Below are 16,972 nucleotides of genomic sequence, written 5' to 3' on the forward strand. Positions count from 1 at the left end.
TCTCCACATGACCTTCTCCACACTACCCAGGTCCCTTTGGGAGTTGCTGTTCTGTGCCTTCTCTTCCCCGCGGCCCCTTTTCTGGCAGATGCTTCCCACCTCGTGTACCCTGCAGACTGTCCCAGATTTTGCAGCAGGAGGTGAACTGTTTCCTTTCTGCCAGTCCATTATAGGTACACACAGTGATTTTGCTTTTTTAAAAAATAAATTGGATCTTAACTCCTTGTGTATGCAGCATCTCTAGGACTGGTTCATGTTTAATTCAATTTGAGTTGTCATCGTACCTGCATTCAATGTATTGTGCTGGGGTAACTGATTCCGTTCTGAAAAACACCTTTTTGCTGTTTGGCTTGTGAGATGAATTAAAACTGAGAAAAACAGTGATGGGTTTGAGACTATAGGACAAGGGACTGGAGACTCCGCCCAGCAGACCTGCCTGTCCCTTGTCCCCCACTTCCCTGAGGTGGAGAGATGCGGTTGCACGTGTATTTCCAGGAAGAGACCCTGCCTTTCCCTCTGGCCTGGTTGTACCTTCCTGAGCAGTGCCTACTGTGGCCTTCTTCCCTCCTCGGGACAGGCCCCAGGGCAGGGCTTGGAGTGGAGTCTCGCTGCTTGCTTCAGTGTATATCCCACATCGTTGGCTCTGGCCTCCCCTTGTCAGAGATGCTGGGTACTGCTTGCGAGGCACAGTTGGATGCTTGCAATGCAGCATCACAGTCTAGCATGACTGGTTTTGATTTGAACACCCTCTGGTGCAGGGCACAACAGCTGTTGACAGACATTGGTGAGTTGGCTGAGACAGTCCTGCGGTCAAGGGCACTCGGCTGGCTGGGACCTCTTCAGGCCATCTCTGGGCCATAATGGTTCCAAGCCAAGCTCCTTCGTGATTTACCCTGAAGCCTGGGCTCTGCCCTACCCTTCTTGGTATCGTCGGGAAGGTGTAGGTAGTCCCAGCGGCACAGCGCTATCTTCCCTGGGATGTGACCCGCACTCAGGGAGCTCGCCGCAAGCCTTTCAGAGTCCCCAGTGCCAGTGCTGTCTCGGAGGCCCTGTCTGTACACTCGGCTCTCCTGGGGCTGTCGTTGGGAGGGCTCGGCGCCAGGGCAGGGCAGTAAGCACCCCTGGAGTAGAATCGCCTTCCTGCTGCCGAAGCCCTCTTTGCCGAGAACCTTCAGCGGTCAGCCTTCTGCGGGCAACATCCAGAAGCTTCTTCCTCAGAAGAGCTTGCCCTGCTGTGGGGCTACTGGTGTCCTCTGGGATGGCACCTCCTTCGTTCCTGCTGGCAGTGGCCCTGCTGGCCATTCAGTGCCATTTCCCAGTGCTCTGGGTCTCCAGGCTCGGTATGCTGTGTACTAGTGGGGAGTGAGAACTTCTAGGTAGCACAGGAGTCTGGTCTGTCCCTCAGCCTGTGTGTGGTTGTCTTCCTGCTGTCATCTTGTGGGGTGTATGAGGTGAACTAGAACCTTCTCCTTGCAGACAGGCAAGTGATGGAGTAGGCGTAGGAGTAGGTATAGGATCACCCTGTGTGAGCCCAGGAACCCCCTTTCCCACTGATCTTCCCCCCTTCCCCCCAGCCCTCCCAGGTGCTTCCTAGGAGTAACAGCCTGGACCTGGGCCATGCTGACATCTGTCTGGCCAACCACCTGCAGGCACGCAGCCGCTGCTGAATGCCCTTCCCCCAGGAAGTCTCTCAGGACACTGCCGTCTCCCATTAGATCTGCTTGGGAGAAGACTGCTGGCAAGGACTGAGGGCAAGCTGCCTCCCCTGTGGGTCCCCGTGGGGAGAAATATGCTCGTTGGAGCGATAGCACAGCAGGTAGGGATTTGCCTTGCACGTGGCCCACGAGGCCAACCCGAGTTCGATTCCTCCACCCCTCTCTGAGAGCCCGGTAAGCTACTGAGAGTATCTTGCTCAAACAGCAAAGCCTGGCAAGCTACCCGTGATGTATTCGATATGCCAAACACAGTAACAAGTCTCACGATGGAGACGTTACTGCGCCCGCTCGAGCAAATAGATGAACAACGGGAGGACAGTGCTACAGTTCTACAGATTAAGTGATACAAATAAACACGTATGTGCAAGGTGCATCTATGACATGAGCCCCCGTGAAGCTTCTTCTTAATTTGGGGACATAACTGACAGATGTATTTAATAAAATACTCTATTTATGTAATAAATATATGCAAATGTGCGTCCTCCCTGTCTTGATGGGCTGCTCTTCCTTTTCCTCCTGGGATGAGCGTCCAGCCTCAGCAGACGGGAGGGGACCGGGCCTGGGGCTGAAGCCGCCCTTGCCCAGGGCCCCCGGATGTCCAGCAAGCCCCTTTTGCTGTGGGCCTCAGGCACAGCAGAGCAGGTATCTTTAGGCGCCCACTGACATTCCAAGGTGCCCATTCTGTCTGTTTTGAGCTGGCGTTTGTGTTTGGTTCTGGGTTTTGCATCAGTTTAAGTGTTAAATTTATTGGCTGAGTCCTCTGTAATTGCATTTCTTTAGTTTTGACCTAAAATCAGCTTCCACGAATTCTGTTTGGAATGAGGTAGAAGGAAGGAAGTGGAGAGGCACTGAGGGGGATGGAGGAGGGGTATAGGCAGATGAGCTGGGGGGGGGGGGGGAGGCAGTCGCTGTACACAGATGCAGAAGAGGGACACAGTTCTAGACTGCCCTTTCTGGAACCCACCGTGGGCGTCTGTCCCCAGGCGTCTGGGGGTGCTGGTACTTCCTCCCTGTGAGGCCACAGCCCGAGCAGTCTCCTGCTCTGTGCAGCCCCAACTGGTCTCCCCGGGTTCCCGCAGGCTTTGGCAGGGCTGCCCTCAGCCCGAGGCCAGCAGTGTCCTGTCCTGGCGCAGGCATGCGTGCTGCACCGGGGCCTCTGCTTAGCCGGGCTGGCCGCGCTGCGTGCTCTGGTGCCACACACAGCCCTGAGTCAGTTTGCCTGGCTTCCTGCTCTGCTGCCACACTCCCTGGTGCCTGGAGAGGCACGCCTGAGCGAAGCCGGACAGAGCACGTGGTCGGAGGAAGCTGCCTCTGGACAGAAAAGCGCTGGGCTGGACTGTGAGTTCCCCGAACACTCTGCTGTGCTCCCAGGACTGCCCCACACTTGGCTCTGGTGTGGCTCGGCAGGAAGGAGCTGGACTCGGCTCCAGCCCGGAGGCTGCCTGTTCAGTCACCTGCCCTGGGGACTGCTGACTTTCTGGAACTGCAGGTCTGCCAGCCTCTTCTGAGGGCAGGGGGTTCTTGATTGTCAAAGCTCCCATCCTGCCTTTCTGGAACTTCCTGTCTTCAACCCTGCTGATCTGCAAGCCTTCAGCACCCTCCTTTTCCCATATGGTTCATGCAGCCTTCTCCCCTCTGGCAGACAGGCGGGCTTTCCTTCCTTCCTTCCCTGACTCCCTCCCTGACTCCCTTCCTCCCTCCCTCCCTTTCTCTCTCCCTCCCTCCCTCCCTCCCTCCTTCTTTCCAGAGCCCTTGCTTCTCATAGTTGAACATGGGGGCCCCGTGTTCAATTCTAGCAGGCATATTTGTTCTAGCAGTTCACGTGACAGCTCACCTTTAAGTACATTTAGAAAATTCACTGTGGACTGTTCTGATAATGCATTTGTGTCTGCCTTCTCGTTCTAGAAGGGAACGGTCTGCTAGCTGGGGACTTGCTTGCTTTCTCTGAGTCTTTTCTCACGTGCTGTTAGCACTGCAGCCCCAGCTGGCTCTGTTCCAGCGTGTGCCTGGGGGCCTGATCTCTGCCCGGCACCTAATATTTACTGCGTGGATGATAACTTCTCACTGTTCTCAGTACTTCCCACGTGTCTCATGATCCGTTTTCCTACTCAGTCCCAACACCTCCGCTTCCCGGATGGGGAAACTGAGTCCCAAAGTGGTTGGATAAGTTCTCCAAGGGCCCAGCTCTGTGGGCTCCATAGCCTGCGCACTGGACCCTGTGTCCATGCCAGGAGGTCGCAGAAGTGTGAAAGGATAAGCATAGAAAAGCCTCTCGGCTTGTCAGTCGAATGTGCAAGATTGTTGCTTAATTTTTTTTTTTTTTTTTTGCTTTTTGGGTCACGCCCGGCGATGCTCCGGGGTTACTCCCGGTTCTGTACTCAGGAACCACTCCTGGCGGTGCTTGGGGGACCATATGGGATGCTGGGAATCAAACCCAGGTCAGCTGCTTGCTAGGCAAATGCCCTACCCGCTGTGCTATTGCTCCAGCCCCAGTTGTTGCTTAATTTTACTTGAACTTTTTCTTGTTGCGGTTTTGGCTCACACTGACCAAAGGTGCTCAGGGGTTCCTCCTGGCTCTGCATTCAGGGATCCCTCCTGGCAGGTTTGGAGACCATGTCGGGTGTGGGGACCACCTGTGGCCCACAGATGCTTTATTACTGTACTGTCTTCTCTGGCCCCTGGTTACTGCCTTTTCAAAAAGGTTTGTTTATGTTTTTTTTTTCTTGATTATTTTTTAGGGAAATAAAATCACACACGCAGGGGTGTTTTGGTTGGTCTAGTTGATTCGTCCCGGAGTCCTCTGCCTGGTAGCTATGAACTGTGCCCCTCACCAGGCATTATTGTTGGTGGTGGTGTTGCTGTTCTTCCCCCTCCTCCTCCTCTCCTCCTCCTCCTCCTCCTCCTCCTCCTCCTCCTCCTCCTCCTCCTTATGCAAATATTCCTTTTGTTCCTGTTTGCAGAACTAGTCCCTGCATGGGTGTCAGGTCTGGTTAGTACAGCCAGAGCAGACATGGCCTGGTGACTGGGGAAGCTGATTGTTCTCTCTGTATTTCAACCCTTTCAAGATTCCTGGTACGGCACTCCCCCCCCCCCCCCCAACTACCACCACCACCACCATCACCACCACCCCCAAAAAAGAAAGTAAATTCTCATTTCTCTGCACTTAACCCTAAAGCCCGAAAGGGCAGGGAGAGAGGTGGAGAGCAGGGGCCAGATGTAAAGGCAAGCCAGGCTACAGTGGGTTGTGTCCAGTGCTCAGTGATTGCCCGGAACAGAGGAGAGAAGCACAGGACACCCCTGCTGCTCCAAGTTCCCCCTCCCTGTTGGGGGAGCAGCGTGGGGTGTCCATGAAATTCTTGGCATGCGGTGCAACAGGAGAACGCATTAGGAACATGGGTGTCGATCATGCTTGGGCAGACAGAGCATGGGGTGTGAAAGCCACTTGTACAGCCAGCCGTGTGGAGCCGAGTCATGGCCTCAGTGTGCCTGCTTGTCTGAAGCGGACTGACTTCTCCTGAGCCAGTTTCATGGCTTCCACGGGGCCTTGCCAAGACCCAGAGAGCCGCTTCTTTGCTTCCTGCTCCTCTTCTGGATGGTATGTCTGTTTAGACACACAGAGACTTTCTTCAAATGAACTAAATGTAAGTGTTAGTAAATGGTACCCTGTGCCTTTTAAAATGACGGGGCCGTCACTCAGGCTTTCAGAGAGGTGGGCTGTTGACCTCTCTGGGGCTTGCTTGCAGGGTGCTGCTCACAGCTTGGCATTTCTGCCATGCCTTCCAGGAAGATGTAGAGCTTAGGTAAGAACTCACACACTAGGTATTTCTGTGCAGTCATCAAGAGTGGTGGGGTAGATGGGACCTATTGAAGGAACACTTGCGTGGGGAGGTGATATCCGAGCTACACGTGCTAGGGTACGGAGGAGGTGAGTGAGTTGGGTGCAGGGCAGAAGGGAACCCATGCTAGAGGCTTTCTGAGAGGTGGAGGGCTGGAAGACGAACGGTTAGCTGACTAACTAACGGTTAGCTGACTAATGGCCTCAGGCCAGACCAGACTCTGCATGTGTGAGAGTACCTGTTCCCTCCCCAGGTGACACGAGAACACAGCTTACTGAGTGGTTCTCATTCAGACGCCTCTTCCCTCCTCCTCCCGTTTCTTTCTTTCCATTTTGTGGTTTACCAGAGAACAGGAGAGGCTGCCCTCATAGGTCACAGTGAGTGAATAGTAAAGCATCTGCTCTTGTTGGCCTTATTCTGGCTGGTATGCAGGACACCTTGGCCAGTGTTTTCCACAGGAACCGTGCAGGGAAGGATGGACTTACCTCCCGATGTTTGGTAGGAGCCACAGAGCAAGTGGGTTCATTGTCCAAGGTCACCTAGCTGGACAGGGCCTGGTGACGTGGCATAATCAGGGCCACTACTCCTGGCTTTGTCTTCCCTTTGGCTTTCCCTGCTGCTGAACAATAAAGGGATGAAAGGTACTGTGAAGTCATTGTGTGTGTGTGTGTGTGTGTGTGTGTGTGTGTGTGTGTGTGTGTTTGCTATTATCACCACCCCAGCCTGTCCTGACTTAGTTTTGAGACCTCCAGGGGGTCCTTCAGGCTGTACTTGGGAGCTGAGTTATCTAGTAGGAGCCTGTAGGCAGGGAGTCATCAGCCCCTCAGTGCTCACTGGAAATGCTGATGTCAGTTGAGGCTGAGCCCTGGCTGTTGGTCCCTGAGACTGCAGTAGGGGCAGTTTCTCTCTTCCTAAAGTGAGTGCCACACCACTTTTCCTGCCACCATCATCTTTTGCATCTCTAAGGTCTTTGCTGTCACTGCCTCATTCTTTGGAAAGTTGGTTATATATAGTGGCCACAAGTTAGAGTTGTTGTCTGTGAAGGAAACGGCAATGTGGATCTGGATTATCGATGTAGGATGTTTGCAGGAGAGAAGTTGGAGCCATTGTGGCCTTCTTCCAGCTCTGCCTGTCTCTTCTGTCTGTCTCTGGAAATGGCCCTGAGCTGTCTGCAGACACTGGGAGGGGGGCAAACCTGCCACTGCAGCGATGACAAGAAGGGGTGACGGGCGTGCGAGGTAGAGGCACTCAGAGTCTGATCCTGCCTGGCAGGACTTCTCTGCTTTCCTGCTGACCAAACCAAAGGCAAGATCAGTTCTTGGCCACACAGCAGCCATCTGTCAGGAGACAAAGCCAGAGATCTGAAAGGTGGAAGTTAGGATGGGCTGAAAATGGCACAGAGAAGCCCCAGAGTTTCAGGTACATCAGGGACTGCGTCTGAGCACTCGAAGACATTTGGACTGCTTGTCACAGGAGGAGGCAGTGGGCCAGCTCAGGAGAAGTGCCACTATCAGAGACCCAGAGGGACCTCCGCGGGCAGTGAGCTTGCTCTGCCTCTTGCTGTCATTCTAAAGCAGACTCACGGGCCTGTGTGTTCTCTGGCTTTCTGCTGCCTCTGAGGGCATTGCTCAGCACTCCGAGCTCATGGAGCCTGTGCTGTCTCCCATTCTGCCCCGGGTTCTGATGCTTGGGCGACCTCCCTGGGAAGAGGTGAGTACTTTGTGGCAGGCAGACGTTGGAAGGAGAGCTGCCCTGTAGGCCTGTGGATTCTCTCCCTGACCTACTCGCAACCTTACAGTGGAGACAGTTTAATGCTGATGACCTCACTGAAGTTGGATATCTTGATCCAACATTCTGTAGCTGAAAGTGGAACTCTCATCGTACCAGCTCAGCCCTCAGCCAAATTCTGTGGAAATATTTTACTTACAAGAGTCATCAGTCTTCGCTGCAGCACTGTTCCCAGAAGCCACAATGTGGAAACAACCCCTGTGTCCAAGAACAGACGAGTGGACCAAGAAACTGGTCTATCTATTCGATGGAATATTACTCAGATAGCAGACAAGATGAAGTCATGCAATTTGACGCTGTGTGGATGGATCTGGAGAATATCATACCGAGAGGAGTGAGTCAGAAGGAGAGGAAGAGATGCAGAGATCTCACACACGAGATCACGATCATGATCACAATCATCCTGTTGTTCTTTGATTGCCTCGAGCAGGCACCAGTAACGTCTCCTTCTTCCTAGCCCTGAGATTTTAAAAGAGCCATTTCAATGCTCTTTCAGGGTTAGGAGAAGGAGACCCATCATTGTTACTGGTATTTGGCATATTGAGTATGACATGGGAAGTTTGCCAGACTCTGCCGTGCGGGCAGGATACTTTTGGTAGCCTGCCAGGTTCTCCAAAGGAAAAATAAAATAATAAGATGTCGCGCGGCCGCAGATGCGGCCACGTGCTTCCAGGAGCTGGGTTTTATAGTCTCTGCATGTTGGCCGTTGATGGAACCAACCTGGCGCTGGTGGCAGCTGGTGGGTGTGATGCCTACCTGCTGGAAGATGGGGGTCTGGGTGGAGAAGGCCCAGTCCCAATCCGAGCAGACTTGGAGATCTCTGCCCCGGAACCCGCATGCCTGGGTTCCTCTGCCAGTTCTTTCATGCATGAGGCCTGTCCGGACGTGTGGAGAGTGGTCCCAGCATGGCCGTGGCTGGCTCCAGAGGTCCTCAGCTGCTGGGGCTCTGCTTGGGGTGGGGGGGGAGAGAAACTCAACCCTCCCCCCTCCAAGAGGCCCCGGTGAGGACAGCCAGGCGCGGGGGCAGGAGACTCATGAGATATGGAGAAGTATGGTAGGGGAACAGCTGCCCACAGGCAGCAGAACCAGAGACCTGGTCTGCAGGAGAAAGCGTGGGGGGCGGTGGGGGCGGGGAAGTGCCCTCCCATTAGCAGCATGGCAAACCTCAGCACCTAAAATAGCACTGTAGCACTGTCCTTCTTTTGTTCATCGATTTGCTGGAGCGGGCAGCAGTAATATCTCCATTGTGAGACTTGTTGTTACTGTTTTTGGCATATCGAATATATCACAGGTAGCTTGCCAGGCTTTGAAGCGCCTAAAATAAAATTTAAAAAGGTAAAAAGGTAAAGGCCCTCCCGTTGATCATCGATTTGCTCGAGCAGGCCCAGTAACGTCTCCATTGGAGACTTTGTTGTTACTGTGTCTGGCATATCGAATACTCTCGGTAGCTTGCCGGGCTCTCCAAGAGGGGCGGAGGAATCAAACTCGGGTCGGCCATGTTGGCTGCGTGCAAGGCAAACGCCCTACCGCTGTACTATCAAGAAAAAAATTGAATTATCATTAAAAATGACCAAAATAGGGGCTGGAGAGATAGCACAGTGGGTAGGGCGTTTGCCTTGCACGCGACCGACCCGGGTTCGATTCCCGACATCCCATATGGTCCCCTGAGGACTGCCAGGAGTAATCCTGAGTGAAGAGCCAGGAGTAACCCCTGTGCATTGCCGGGTGTGACCCAAAAAGCAAAAAAATAAAAATAAATAAAAAAATAAAAATGACAAAAATAATCTACCCAGATACCTGTGAGTGATATGTCAGTGAAAGTCCACCTGGAGATCCAGGCCTGAGACTCTCTGTGCTGATTCCCGACCTGTGTCTGTGCAGCATGGCCTGGGCAGGATTGGCCAGATGTTCATACATAATTGGATCCCCTGTGACACTGGATCCCCGTTTCGAAGGCAGTCTTTCATCTACACCCAGCTAAGCATGCATTTTGTTTGTTGGGGGTGGGGTGGGGGTGGGAATCCGGACAACTGGCAGTGTTCAAGGCTTACTCCTGAGGGTCCTCAGGAATTCAGGGATCATGCCTAGAGGTGCTTGGGAGACCATTTGCAGTGCTGGGGGTTAAGCTTGGTTGGTTGCATAAAAGTGCCTTACCTGTTGTACAACCCTCCCCTGCCTCAGCTCTCTTAAGAGAAATGTGTGTTGTCAACATACAGAATCTCCTGGTGGTTGCAGCCTTTTCTTGAAATATTGCTCTGGAAGGGTCTGTGTTCCAGGACTGCAAAATTGTGAATTATGGGGCAGCTGTTGCTGCAGAATTCTGATGCTGGTCCTGCCTCTGGTATAAAAGCCGCTCCATTATCAAGAGAAATGCACATTGAGAATTTTAAACCTGTCCTTCATCACCCTTTTCCCATATACTTTCACTCAAAATTCCAAGTATCTTGATTAGGGGAGGAAAGAGGATCTTCAACTCACTCAGTCAGTTGACTTTAATGCTTCGGGATCCATTATTTGGTAGAGAGAAAGGTAAAAGTGATCCGTTATTTGGTAGAGAGAAAGGTAAAAGTGGAAGGAGTGGTTTTGGAAGATAAACATGGGTGGTCTGAAAGATGAGTTCAACTCCTTAAAGAGCTTTGCATGGTGTTCTTTAAGAGGTTGCTCAGTGAATATAGGGTGCTGTACCTCCTACAGAGGCTCTGGGTTCACCCTGAAACTCAGATTCTCATCAAGAGCCCCTGCTACACCTTGTGTTGTTTCCATGTACCTTTCTAAGGGTTAATGAAGACCCACTATGGGAAGGGCTATCACTGTAGAACTGTCCTTTGACCCGGGACACCCACAGAATCTTTTTCATTTTTATTTTTATTTGTGAGACACCATGTGGTACAGTTGTAGACTTACAAATTTTTGTGCTTGGGTTTCAATTTTACAATGATCGAATACCCATCCCTCCACCAGTGCCCATTTCCCACCACCATGGATCCCAGTATCCCTCCCACCCCCCATCCTCCCCATCCCACCCTGCCTCTGTGGCAGGGCATTCCTCTTTTATTTTTTTCTTTTTGGGTCACACCCAGCAATGCTCAGGGGTTACTCCTGGCTTTGCACTCAGGAATCACTCCTGGCGGTGCTCAGGGGACCATATGGGATGCTGGGAATCGAACCTGGGTCGGCCGCGTGCAAGGCAAACGCCCTACCCGCTATACTATTGCTCCAGCCAGGGCATTCCCTTTTGTTCTCTCTCTCCTCTTGGGTGTTGCACCCACAGAATCTTTCCAGAGTGTGTGTGATGGGCAAACCTTTGCCAGTGACAGAGAGTTGTATCATTCAAGGGTGAGTGTTTCACCTACCTTAACCAGTGAATGAAAGCAGATTGTACTAAAAACCTAGGTGGTCTTTTTCTAACAAAAAGATCACTTTGTACCTCAAAAGGAAAACTCACTGTCCTCCCGTTGTTCATCGATTTGCTTGAGCGGGCCCAGTAACGTCTCCATTGGAGATTTTGTTGTTACTGTGTTTGGCATATCGAATACATCACGGGTAGCTTGCCAGGCTCTGCCATATGGCCAAGATACTCTCGGTAGCTTGCCGGGCTCTCTGAGAGGGGTGGAAAAATCGAACTCGGGTCAGCCATGTTGGCTGTGTTCAAGGCAAACGCCCTACTGCTGTGCTATCACTCCAGCCTTCAAAAGGAACAAAGGATTTCAAAGCTGTGTCAGTCCTCGGGCTAGTCACTATTCCCAGGTAGAGGCTTGGAGCAGAGATGTTTTACATCAGAGGAGGCTGGTGCCTGGGGCTGGACCTGAGAGGACACAGGAGGCCTGTCGTTGCTGTGACCACTGCTGCTGGCGCCCGAATGAAGCGCATGGAGCCACAGTGCCATCTTGGTTTCCCTGGTGCAGGTCTGGATGCAATTGCTCTCTCCTCTATCCTTTCTTTTTTCCTCTGGGCACCTTCAGAGGCTACAGGTGTGATAAGCAGGTACCAAAAAGAACACAGGGGAAGGGAGGCTCAGCTAGGCAGACGTGGGCAGTGCACCCCATCTGGAGATCAGGCGAGAGGACAGTGTGGTGCTTCTAGTTGGGGTGGTCACTGCAGAGAAGTGGGCCCTGGGTTGGATGCGTAAGCCCTTCTTATACACCTGCCGCTCTGGGCTCTCAGTATAGCGACTTTCTTAGACGTCTTCCATGAAGTTGGGTGTAAGCTTCTCATCACTGCGAGTCAGTTGGCACATGTTTCAGTAAAACATGTGTATCAGGGGCTGTCCCAGAGCGGCGGTGCTTGGAAAGGTGAGCAGAGACATCAGGCCCCTGTTACCTTCCTGCTCTGCAGAGGGCTGTGCAAAGGCCCCACTCTTCCTCCTGGCCCTGCGGTGTCTCTTGTTATTTGAGGGCATACAGAGCTTTCTGGACAGCTGTGGGCTTCAGCCAGGCAGCTCTGGCTCCTGTACACTGTTCCGGTTTCCAGATGAATCCCCTGATGAAAATTGTTTCCTGTGAGGGGATTTCAGTCAGAAATTGACTCCGAAGGGGCAGGGGCTGCTCCGTCCCCTGACTCGGCCGCACTGCTCCCCTTAAGTTTGGGTGTCTAACGTTACAATTTGGTTTGACCCTGGCACAGACCAGGCAGGACTGGCTAGGCTGGTGTGAAAAGTGTCCATAGTTTGGTGTCAGAAGTTGCCGCAGTGCCTTTCCTGTGTGATTGAGACAACTTAGTCTTTCTGAAGGATACTTCCTTCAACTGGGGTTCAGCAGAGGTGCTTTTCTCCAGGGTGTTCCGTGGAACCAGGTGGGGCACTCTTTGCTGACCTTCACCTATTAGCAGCAGTATGGGGGTGGGGTGGGGATCACCTTGCAGAGGGAGTCCAGAGGGAACCCTGGTATGCAACTGGGTAGCTGGAGGGACCTAGGCCCTTTGGCTTGAGGAATCTGCCCGTTGCTATGGAATGAGGAGCCAGAGGGCAGGAAAAGGGTGCAGGACTGCTTTTCTCTCCGTCCTGTGGGGTTCCTGCTGAGAAGGTGGGTGGGCTGGCCCCTTTTGACTCCCTTAGTCTTACTCTTCCTGGGCCTGTCCTGACGACAGTGGTCCCTCCTGCACACAGGTTGTTTTCGAGAAGCAGCCAGTCCCACTTTAGGGCCTTCGCACAAGCCCTGCCTGCAATGCCCTCTCAGCACATAAGCCCCTTTGCTCTTCCTTCCACGATAGGGGCGCATGCCCCAACAGAGGGACCATGTGAGGCCTTGCCAACATGAGTATCAGGCAGTGGGTGCTGGCAGTTCCAGCTCTTGTCACTGGGGCAGGGGAATGGGGCTGAGAGGTGTGATGGGCTGAAGAATCACTCCTACTGTGCATGGTTCATGTGCATTCATTTGGAACCAGGGCTTGTTTGTATGGTGGGAATTGACCTAGGGTACAGTTGTGTGACTGCAGAGGAAACGAAGTGGGAGCGGGAGTTTCAGCCTGGCTTTCTGAGTGCGTCTAGTGCATGCGAGCATGGGTAGGGATTTGCGTGCATGGATTTGCTTCATTATCTCCGTTCATCTAGCTGATGTCCATCCATGCTGGGCACACTGAACAAGGCTTCTTGGGGCAAGGGACAGTCAGGGATCTCCAGGGAAGATTCAGGGCTCTGGGACAGCTGCAGGACAGACACTGCCCTGAGAAAGCCTCTTCACTGCTCTCCTGGGTGCTGGCGTTTCTGGGAACCTGGAGGCTACCCAGTGCTTTGTCTTGAAGGCAGGCAGAGTTGTGTATCTGTGAGATAATGATGGGGACACTAGGAAAACAAAAATGGCTCGGGTGAGCCTTCAGGCAGAGAGAGGAGAGGGCATGTGGAGGAAGCTTTGGGAGGTGACTCCACTTTCTCCTTGCAGCTCACCTGCGGCAGTGTCAGGAGTGACTGGGAAACCCTTGGATATCACTGGTGCTGGGTCTGGGCCTGGAGGCCCTTCACACTCTGAGGTGTGGCTGGCTTCTCTCCTGCTTGGCGTTGGCACTTAATACTTGCACATCTTGGTGGGTCTGAGTCTGCATTTTCTTCCTGAACAGGCCAGAGGATTTGAAAAATTCTCAATTATGGAATCAAGTCCCTTGGAGCTAGTTAATAGTTAAGGGTGGCTCTGGGGGTCATTGTCTGCTTGAAATGTAGTGGTATGTGCTGTTTCATGCTGTGTGCTCATCTCCTTACAGATTATGTGCTTGGGGCATCTTGCATTCACAGTGGTGTGGATGGAAATCAGGGGCTAGGCGCAGAGGGCCAATCGAACTCATTATTGGGTCTGTGCCAGAGACACTGGTTCTGAAACACTGGGCTAGACTGAGTGTAATGAACAGGCACATCGGGGCTTTGGATGGTCACTGTGTTGGTCAAGGAGGAAGTACAGTCATTTTGAGAAGGGTGGCCTGCAGCCCTGCAGTGGCCAAGACCCTGACCCTTCCCCTGAGGAGCACGGGGGCCCCTCTGAGCCACTGCTGCCAGCTGCCCATGGCTGCCCTCAGAGGGCCAGAGACAGGCTAGTTTCGATGTCCAGTGTTCTCTGCCTCTGGTTTCTTCAGGGCTAGCACTTGGATGAATTCTTTATCAACTCTTGTCTCTGAAATAATTGGGCCTTTGGTTAGTATTGGCACTCGGTTTTGGTAACAACCACCATTATCTGCAGAGCTGTGACATTTCCTGTTGGATCCCTTCAACTCATTTAATCCAGGCATGTGATGGAAATCTGAGGCTGTTCCATAAACAATTGTCCAGTGTATAGGGTTGTTCATATAGACCAGAGGCTCACAACTTATTTGACTTACTGTTCCCTCATTAAAAATCAATTAAAAATCATTCTGAAGCTCCTTGAAAATCCACCTTCTTTTATTTATTTTTTGTTTCATTTTGGTTTTTTTTGGCCACCCCCATTTTGCTCAGGGCTTGCTCCTGGCTCTGTGCTCAGGGATCATTTCCGGCGGTGCTTCAGGGCTGTATGCGGTGCCAGTGGGGACTCAAACCCAGGCTGGCCAAGAGCATGGCAAGCATCTTCTTGGTGCAGTTGTAAATCTGGCCCTGGAAACTACCTCTTTGAACAAGGTCGCAGAAGGCATCTTGATTGTTCCAGAGCTCCAGGGAGAGGGGTTGGAGTTGTCCAATAATATAGATGAATTTTGTGAGTGATTTTCCCAGAAAATGATGCTTGCATTGCCAAGTCACCTGCTTCCTGTGTTTTAAATGCTTTTCATCTGTTTTGTCAGGCTGTCCTTAAGATATTAGATTGGTGCATGTCTCAGGTTATTATTCCAAGTCATTCTTGGAGAAGGTGCTCAGAGCTCTTTGGCCGAGTGCACAGCTGGGGAAAGAGCACCTGGAGTGGTCAGGGAGGAGGGAGACAGCAGCCGAGTCCACCCTAGCGACTGATGGGGTGACAGATGTCATAGCCAGAACGCCCTTACAAACTCTTAAAAAAACCCAAAAACCAACCAACAGCAAACCTTTTTATATTTTATCTTTGCTTTTCCAGTAGCTGCAGCCAGATCTCATTGTTCATTGTCTTTCTGCTCTGAGACATAAAGGTTTGGAGCTGAACTCTGAGAAGGTCAGCGGAATCTGTGAGGCAGCCCTCAGTACTACGGGCTTGCTAGGGACTGTGGCCATGGGAGTTTGGGGGACCCGCACCCTTGGAGGGCAGCACCTGCTCCTATTGTCTGGGGGCAGGGAGCTGTGGTAGGTGAGGTCCACACCGCAGGACTGAGCTGCACAGCCCCAGTGCCACTGTGACAGGCCCTGGGAGGTCCTGCTGGGCATGTGGAAGACGGCCGGCTGTGTCCATGGTGTGAGGAGGCACTGAGCCAGTCTGTGAGTGGAGGATGTTCCCGCCAGCCCTTCTGTGTAGTACTGTCTCAGGTCACTGGTTCAGACATGGTCTGGCCAAGTGTGGACTGTGTTGGCATCAGGAAAACCATCGCTCTCCATTCGGCATTGGGTTTCCTGTCGTTTTCCCTTGTTTCATATTCTTGGAGTCCTGGAGACTCCAAGTGAAGTCAGGACTGCGAGGTTATGTCTGAGAAGGGTCCTGAGGTCCAGGTTGGAATGGGGGTGGGGGATGGAGAGCCAGCGTCCTCAGGTCCTGCTGCAGTTTTAACTCAGATCACTCACTGGGTGTGGACTCAGGATGGTCCAGACGCAGGGTCCACAGACACAGTGGCCTAGAGGGAATTCCCCAGAGAATGCAGAGGAAGGAGGCAGGTGGGCGGAAGGGCATCAAGGCCTGTGGAGGTTCTCTGGGGTCCTCCTGCCCTGCCTGCTTTCACAGGCCCTCACCCTTCCTTCTGAAATGTGGAAGTTGACTCTGACTCACACAGTTGCTGGTGCAGCTCCTGAGACAGTGGCCAGAACCACACTTCGGTATCATCTGAATGCCAGGATGGGACTTTACGCATGATGTAGCCCATTTAGACATGGAGACACGTGCATGCACAGCGGTGTGAGAGCAGAAGAGACATGTAATCTATCATTTCAGCCTCCTTGTTGGTTAAGGTTTGAAACAGAATGAGTAGATATAATCAAGAATCCTCTTGCAGGTGAACTCGATCGATAGTCATGCTGATGGTGCCAGCACTGACAGAGATCTCCCGAGTCTGACAGACAGTTGCCTGTGCTCAGTGACTAACTGTCCTCACTGTGTTACCACAGAAGTCTGTTCTGCAGCTTCTAGTTAATAGCGTTGGGTCACTTGAGGTCCTCAGTTCTCGGGGCTGAATATCCTCATTTGCTCTGGACACTAGCAGGTGATAACCACGGCAGCAGCCAGAGTGTTTGAGTTCCCATTTATGATTAAACCGGCAGCAGCTGCCTTTGTTCCCTCTCAATGGGACCTGCTGTGTGTGACTGGCCGGCGATGGGGACATCTGAATGATCGTGTTTGCTGTTTGCAGGTTCTGCGGCTTCCCCTGCCACCTGCATCTCTCATTTGTCACAAACCGTTCAGGTGAGTCTGTGTGTCTGTTTCTTTGACCCAGTTTCTTCTCCTGTCTCTGGCTTTGAATTTACCCTTAGAGTTAGGTACTACTATTTGATAATCTAGTTCTCTTTTCATCTCAAAAATTAATTGGGGTGTAGTTCAGCAGTAGGGCACTTGCTTTGCATGTATAAGGCCCTGAATTAAATCCCCCAAATAAAAAGTAACTGGGAGGCATCACACACTATATTCATGCTGCTTTTCCTGGCGGATGCATCCTCCTGCTCTTATATGCCCCATGTAGTGGGAAAATCTTGTCTTCCAGTCAGCAGCTATACTGCCATGGCTCGATTGTGAAGAAGAAAATTCTGGGAGGAGGTTCTACTAGATTCTTAATTGAAGAATGTGTCCCCGAAGGGCTGCCATCAGGGACATTATCCATTTTTTTTTTAGCTCATTGTGCAAAAATTCAGAGTAAAAAAAAATTTTTTTTTTGGTGGGGCACACCCAATGGTGGTCAGAACTTCTTTCTTACTCTACACCCAGGGATTACTCCTGATGGTGCTCAAATGGGATGACAGGAATCAAATCCAGGTTGGCCACGTGCAAGGCAAGTGCATTACCTACTGGACTATTGCTTGGGCCCTTGATCTGATTTTTAATGTCATCAGAACCGGCTTCCTTCCATGTCTGG

General features: G+C 52.1%; 1 protein-coding gene across 1 annotated transcript in view; it reads left to right on the top strand.

Annotated features, from left to right (window-relative positions):
* The window catches only part of TNS3 (tensin 3), a 217,173-nt gene that overhangs the window by 60,045 nt on the left and 140,156 nt on the right, over positions 1 to 16,972 (top strand). The window contains exon 3 of the mRNA XM_056108286.1: positions 16,256 to 16,308. The gene's annotated coding sequence lies outside the window, so the exon portion shown is untranslated. The remainder of the gene's footprint in view (positions 1 to 16,255; positions 16,309 to 16,972) is intronic.

The sequence above is a fragment of the Sorex fumeus genome, unplaced genomic scaffold (assembly GCF_029834395.1).
Source record: "Sorex fumeus unplaced genomic scaffold, SorFum_2.1 ptg000205l, whole genome shotgun sequence".
Taxonomy (NCBI): Eukaryota; Metazoa; Chordata; class Mammalia; order Eulipotyphla; family Soricidae; genus Sorex; species Sorex fumeus.